The following is a 7,091-nucleotide window of genomic DNA, read 5'->3' on the forward strand; positions in this document are numbered from 1 at the left end:
CTACACCATGTTTGGGAGATTTTCTTTTCCTTCAATAATTGGCGGGCTTTAAAAGCAAGGGTAGATCTTAGTTTTGTTAGATCATGATTAATAGAAATCTTATTCCTTTTCATCACAACAGGTACGAGAGACAAATCGTGTGCAACAGCACCGCTTGTTTCCTGGGTCTTCAACGATGTTTTTTTACTTGGGTCATTATTAACATTATTGACACCTGTATTTGTTTTGCGGGGTCGTATATTTTTTAGCCTTTTGGCGTTTTTCATGAAAGCTTGTTTGGTATAGTAGACCTTGAACCTCACTATGATGGATCTAGGTTTGGAAACAGAATCATATGCGCCAGGGGGGCCTACCCTATGACTTCTATTTATGTCATTTCTAGTTATTGGTACATTAATGATTTTACCTACTTCGATCACTAGCTGGTCTGTGTCTTCTTCTTGTGTTTCTACAATTCCTGAGATACGCACCCCTTCTCTCCTACCATACTGTTCCAGTTCGACACACTTATTGTAGATCTCACTAATTTGTGCGTTCTTCTCTTGAAGTTCTTTCTCTAATCGATCTACCTTGTTCTGTAATTTTACCACAGCATCAGCAACCTGAGGGCTTATGATCTTGGCTAGTGTATTGGCCATTTTAAATACAGCTCTTTCATCTTGGAGCACAACGAGAAATCGGTCGATTAATTTGTCCTCCATCTCAAAATCTAGTTCGTCGCCCGAATCAAGCTCAAAATCAAGCGTTTTTGACTTTTTGGGGTTTGTAATACTCGAGGCTGATGTAAGTCTCTTCCTCAGTTTTTCAAATGACATAATAACACTTATACATAGATGTCTTACAATTGTTATATCACTGAGCAGTCCTGTTTATAATCACAAACAAAAGATGAGACCCCGCACGTGAGAGATAGTTATGATGGTAGCGTCCCTAGTTACAGAGTTCAATCTACTGGAGATCAACAAAACATTTTACACATCAATCAGCAATAAGCTGATCAACTTCATATCTCCAACAATAAAATATATTCTTATAATATATACTTAATTCATAAATATAGCACTTATATACTAAATCCCATTCTTGAAATGATTGAAGGTTGGTCAGAGAGACTCACACGCACAACCTTCCACTCTCCGCCATTTGATATCATCCTTTGATATTGGCGTAACATTATTTCAATGTGCCAAGCGTACATTATTTATACTAGTTGAAATATTAGACCCGCGTGGCGTATTTTATTGCAATGCACGTGCTGGATAGTGTCTGTATTTTAAGTTGTTTAATGGTCTGGTGCAAGACATTGCGTAATACATAGAATAGCCCTCGTGCTACACGCACTCGTTCAATATCAATATATTACTTAATGTCTCGCACTCGACCATTAAACTACACATGCAATCTCCGCTATGTTAGTAACTACAACAAATAATTGTACGTTACGGAGACATTATTCAAGAGCTAAATATGCTTATTAAAGGCCTTTCTTTACGCCTTAATTGTCATATAAATTATTAAACATACATTATGCAAGAGCTAAATCTGCCTATTGCCGGTCTTACTTTAGGCCTGAAATGTTTTCTAAATTATTAATAAGACACTTTATCTAAATCTTACATAATGTATCTTTAAGTAGTCATTGTTATTAACATGAGAAGACGATAAACAACCCCCGATGATATGGGATGCTCGCGAATTTAACTAGATTAGAACAGTTCGAATATGCTAGTATCGTGGTTACGATGATATACAATCAATGCACACATCTTATCAAAACTACAAACAGTGATAACTTGCAAAAAAAGAAATAATAACGTAATTTGAATGACATTTTCAAAATTATGTATTTTCGAAATATAGCAAGAACGACCAGCTCTTTATCTAAAGCTGACATCATATATCTTTAAGTTAAGTTAGGAGAGAGAGAATGACAAAGGGCGAGTTATTGGGCTTGATATGCCCCCAAATTGAAAAATGTAGACACATTCTATGCAAAAAACCGGGTTTATATCTTGGAGCAACAAGGAAAAGAAGATGTTTCACATAAAGACCACCGCCACTTTTCTATTAAAAAAATAATAAATACTATCAGTGGTTGTCGCGCAGAGGGCTTTGTGGTTAAAAATAAGTTAAATACAATTAATTGTAAACACACTCTTCTACATCAATGACAACAAATAATTGTAATTACACCCTTTGTTAATCAATTACAACAAATAATTGTAAATACACCCTTTCTAAATTAGATACAACAAATAATTGTAAATACACCTCTTCTACATCAATTACAACAAATACTTGTATATACACCGGTTCTAGGTTAAATACAAATAGTTGTATATACACCTCTTCTACATCAATTACAATAATTGTATATACACCTCTTCTAAGTCAATTAAAATACATAATTGTATATACACTTCCTCTACATCAATTACAACAAATAATTGTATAAACACCCATTTTAAGTTAAACACAACAAATTATTTCCTGTATATGCAAGTCAATTACAATTGTATTTACACCCCTTCTATGTCAATTACACCAAGTTGAATAATAAATAGCGGTAAGATGAATACTTGTTTCATCTCGCGATCAAGGTGCTGCAGTATGCGGATGTTAAAGTTGGGAGTATAACTAGTAGGACCGCTGGTCAAGATATTTAGAATATATTAAAATTTAGCAAAAAAAAAATAATCGTTCTTATTTATCTTTCAGTTAAGAATCCCCAAGGATACCCCCCGCAGCAAGGATACCCCCAGCAGCAAGGATACCCCTCGCAGCAAGGATATGCCCCACAACAAGGATATGGTCAAGCGCAATACTCAGCCGGTAGCAATGTTATTGTAAGTATGAATTATATGGTCTTTACTTATATCTACTTTCAGTTTGTTGGTTTTTAATTTATCACTAGACTACAGCCATTTTATCTTTACTGGATAATTCGAGATGGAATGCATAATGCCTACTATTTCAGTTCAAAATGTTGTGTGTGGTTTTAAAGATATGCAACCTTAACCTAATAAAACTGATGGTTGCAAGGATCTTTACACGATAGTTTGATTCCTCCTGGGGGGTGGGGGGGGGGCTCAGGGGCATAATAAAACTGATGGTTGCAAGGATCATTGATTCCTCTTGGGGTGGGGGTGGGGGTCAGGGGCATAATAGATTTTAAGGTCTATTAAGTGGTGTGGTTTCGATTCCCCGCTTGTACCTGAAGAGTCACCTGTCCAACTTCGTAGATGTTCTCTGGGTCCCCTGGTTTTGTTCCACAGATAAAGGCCCCAACGCGCAGGCGAATTATTGAAATAATGTTGAAGCAAGTGCTAGTCCGGACATGACCTAGTTTATGTCGAGTGGACGTTAAACTAAAGATATGTAACACAAACTGACTAAAATTAGCATTAATGATTTTACACAATAGTTTGATTTCCCCGTTACTTCAAGAGGGACCATAGAGGATCAGTAAATAAGCACTAACTCACGAAAAATGATGTTGCGACGAGGTGAGAGAGAGAGAGAGAGAGAGAGAGAGAGAGAGAGAGATGGGGTTTAACGTCCACTTGACACAAACTAGGTCATTTCGGGACTAACATATGGTTCAATTTTATTTCCATAATTCGCTTGCGCGTAGGGGTCTTTAGCAGTGGGAGGAAACCTGAGGACCCGGAGAAAACCCACGAAGTTGGACAGGCGACCCTACTCTTGTCACGTACAACCGGGGAATCGAAACCACGCTAGTTGACTCAATGACAGACTTTATGATACAGCACACATGTGCTAACCATTCAGCCATCCAACCCCCCTTGGGACGAGGTACAACATCAAAATGGTACAACCTCAATTGTTGTTTGGAAATAGAAGCGGGGCCACAGCGGATTCAGTGCATAAGGCCCTGGCGCACTAACCCTGAGATTCCGTGTTTGATCCCAAACATATTGGGCCAGACTAGGGTTATTATAGAAATGATACTAAGTTATTTATTTGACCAGAGAATTTTTTTTGGTTTCAGGTAACACAGCCACAGCCGTCAACACTCTACGTGACAAAACCCCAGGATTATCTGGGATTCTCCATCTTTGTTTGTCTGTGCTGTTGCTGTCCAATTGGAATCGCATCAATAATTTTTTCATGCGGGGTAAGTATTTGAAACTGAATGAAATATTTGAGAGAGAGAGAGAGAGAGAGAGAGAGAGCAACAAAAACTAAATCATTTTTTCGACAAGAGACCCTACTCCTTCCTTGTCACATATGAGTAGTCATAATCCTGTAAGTAATTGAAAATTTTAAAATCCACCTAGCGGCGTTTTATTGTATGCTTACCATAACTCTATTTCAGTCAGGAGCCACGGTGGCTAGGTGGGTAAGGCGCTGGCTCGCTAGCCTGGAGGTCGGGTGTTCGATCCCTGCATTGGCCGAGAAAGTTCATCCCGATTTTCCGACGTGGTTTCCCCTTGTCAGTGATGCAGGATGGAGGGCCAGGCAAGGACAGCTGCCTAGTCCTTCGGATGAGACGAAAAACTGAGGTGCCGTGTAAACATTGGAATGCACGTAAAGATCCCTTGGCAGTTGGAATTCGATATAAGAGTAGGCGATAGTGCCGCTGCCCGGGCAAAATTTCTCTCATAGCACACTGTATAGCGTATGCCCGTCTTCATTAGCCCAGTATAGGAGCAGAACATTTCATTTCATTTCTATTTCAGTCACGTGATGCCTTTACTGCTGGAGATGTGAACACTGCTCAAGCCAAGGGATCAACAGCTCGTACTTTAAACATTATTGGCCTGGTGATAGGTATTATTTGGATCATAGTAGCCATAATTCTCAATTTTGTCGTTTTTACAACAACAGCAGCAACCACCAATAATTCTTCTCCTTATGCATAATCGAGTACAATATATTATGCACTGGACACTCGGGATTCAACGGCAGTAGTAACCACCAGTTCTTCTCCTTATGGTTAATCGAGTACAATATATGCACTGGACACTCGTGATTACTTGTAAATATTAACTAATAATGATAAAGACAAAAAATAGGGTTTACCTTTCTACTGTTCTACTCTTGACTGGGCTATTTAAGACGCCATACCACAGTCTGCTGTGAGGGAAATTTTGCCAAGGTTGGGGCACTATGGCCTACTCTTATATCCCTACTCTTATTCCCAATTCCAACTGCCATGGGTTCTTTTATGCGCACGCCAATGTTTACCCTTTATCCATATTTCGTCCCATCCTAAAGACTAGACACTGTTCCTTGTCGGGCCATCCTTCCTACACTACTGACAAGGGAAAACCGCGCCGGGAATTCCCGAGTAACTTTGTGGGCCAATACTGGAAGCGAACCCGAGACCTGGCTAGCGCTAGAGGCTCCCTAATGCACGAACTTAATTAAATTATCTATGCATTAAAATAAAATCTATTTTACGGAATGTCTTTTATATAACTTACGATTTTATCATTAAATATAATATTGTCGTTAAATTACGGAATGTCTTTTATATAACAAATGATTTTATCATTAAATATAATATTGTTGTTAAATTATCTCTTTCCGTTATTGTATCTCATTTTATAACAAATGATTTTATCATTAAACAATCTCATTTCTTTGCCATAATATTACAGTTTATGTGGGTGTTGTGTGGAATGGGGTGTTTTTTATTTATTTATTTTTTTTTGTTTTATTTTTAAAAAAAAAAAATGGCGATGAATAACATTTGTTACAATATTTATCTTTTATTGTTGATATACATATTACCTAAGACTAATAAGTATAATTTTTCTTTCCTATTTTTAATTGCTTGTTAAGCTTATTCATAGTTTATACACATGTGCAACAAGTGGCTTTCTTTTTATAAATGTAGTTTTTAGTATTATTATCATTATTATTATTATTATTATTACATTGTATATTCAATGGATGTCGGAAAATAAACTTCTTGTTCTTTTCTATTTTTTTACTAAATTAAAACTGTAATGTTTTAAAATTGTGCAAGTTATTGTAATTGTTAATAATTAAGGGTTTTTAATAAATAAGGTTTTTATAATTATATTTTTAGTAGTATTATAATTATTGCAGTGTATATCTCAATGGATGTCAGGAAATAACCTTCTTGGTGTCTTGTTTTACTAAATTAAAACTGCTGTTTTAAAATGGATATCGGAAAATAGCCTTCTTGCTTATTTTACTGTGTTTTAATATTGTGCATGTAATTGTAATTGTTAATAAATCGTGTTTTTTTTTTTAATAAATCGTGTTTTATAATAAATAAGGTGCAAATAATTGTAATTGTTAATAAATAGTGGTTTTTAATAAATAAGGTTTTTTATAATTTTAGTTTTTATTATTATTATTGCAGTGTATACTCAATGGATATTGGAAAATAACTTCTTGTTCGGGCAACGTGAAGTTGGCACGTTATTCGGGATTCGGGACCTATGGCTGGTCTTTCTTTAGGCCTGAAATGTTTTCTAGATTATTAATTAGACATTAATTAAAATATCCAGGTCATAATCAAACCTCGGTGGCATCGGAAAACAGTTCAGCCATATTTTGATTTAAGCTAAAAATGGAGGAGCGAGCCTTAGCTTCGAACAACCAGTACGGTGGTTGAAATTATTGCACACGTCTTGTCAAACCTCCAACGGTTAATATCTTCGCTCGCAATAAAATAATTTGAATGAAATTTTCAAATTATTCATTTTACATTATCTATTTTCGAACTATTATAGCAAGAATGGCTAGCTCTTTGTCTAAATCTTACATAATGTATCTTTTATTAAGTGACTTCAAAGTTGTCAAATGGTTTTGCAACCGAAATCCCCCTCTGTACTGACCTTAATTCCAATCATCCAATCAGATTGTTGGAGCAGCATTCACAATTAATAACCAATGCTCTAAAAAATTGTTGCTCAAGACAAAATGTTTTAATCCATAGTCAATTCAATAAAAAATTCGCTGTGTTCAAGGCAAAATTAGTGTTAGAAAAATAAAGTGCCAGCGAATAAAACACTACTCTTCTTTTTATTGAATACAGCGAATTTGTAGTGAATTGATTATGGATTAAAACAACTTGTCTTGAGCCACTT

At 36.0% G+C, this 7,091-nt stretch overlaps 1 long non-coding RNA gene across 2 annotated transcripts in view; it reads left to right on the top strand.

The window, feature by feature from the left end:
• Window positions 1-5,630, top strand: part of LOC130013986 (uncharacterized) — a 59,194-nt gene extending 53,564 nt beyond the window's left edge. For both annotated transcript variants that reach the window (XR_008788957.1, XR_008788958.1), the window contains exons 2-4: window positions 2,719-2,846; window positions 4,013-4,138; window positions 4,704-5,630. This is a non-coding gene — a long non-coding RNA (uncharacterized LOC130013986). The remainder of the gene's footprint in view (window positions 1-2,718; window positions 2,847-4,012; window positions 4,139-4,703) is intronic.
• Window positions 5,631-7,091: the final 1,461 nt, after the last annotated feature.

The sequence above is a fragment of the Patella vulgata genome, chromosome 8, assembly GCF_932274485.2.
Source record: "Patella vulgata chromosome 8, xgPatVulg1.2, whole genome shotgun sequence".
In the NCBI taxonomy this organism is placed as follows: domain Eukaryota; kingdom Metazoa; phylum Mollusca; class Gastropoda; family Patellidae; genus Patella; species Patella vulgata.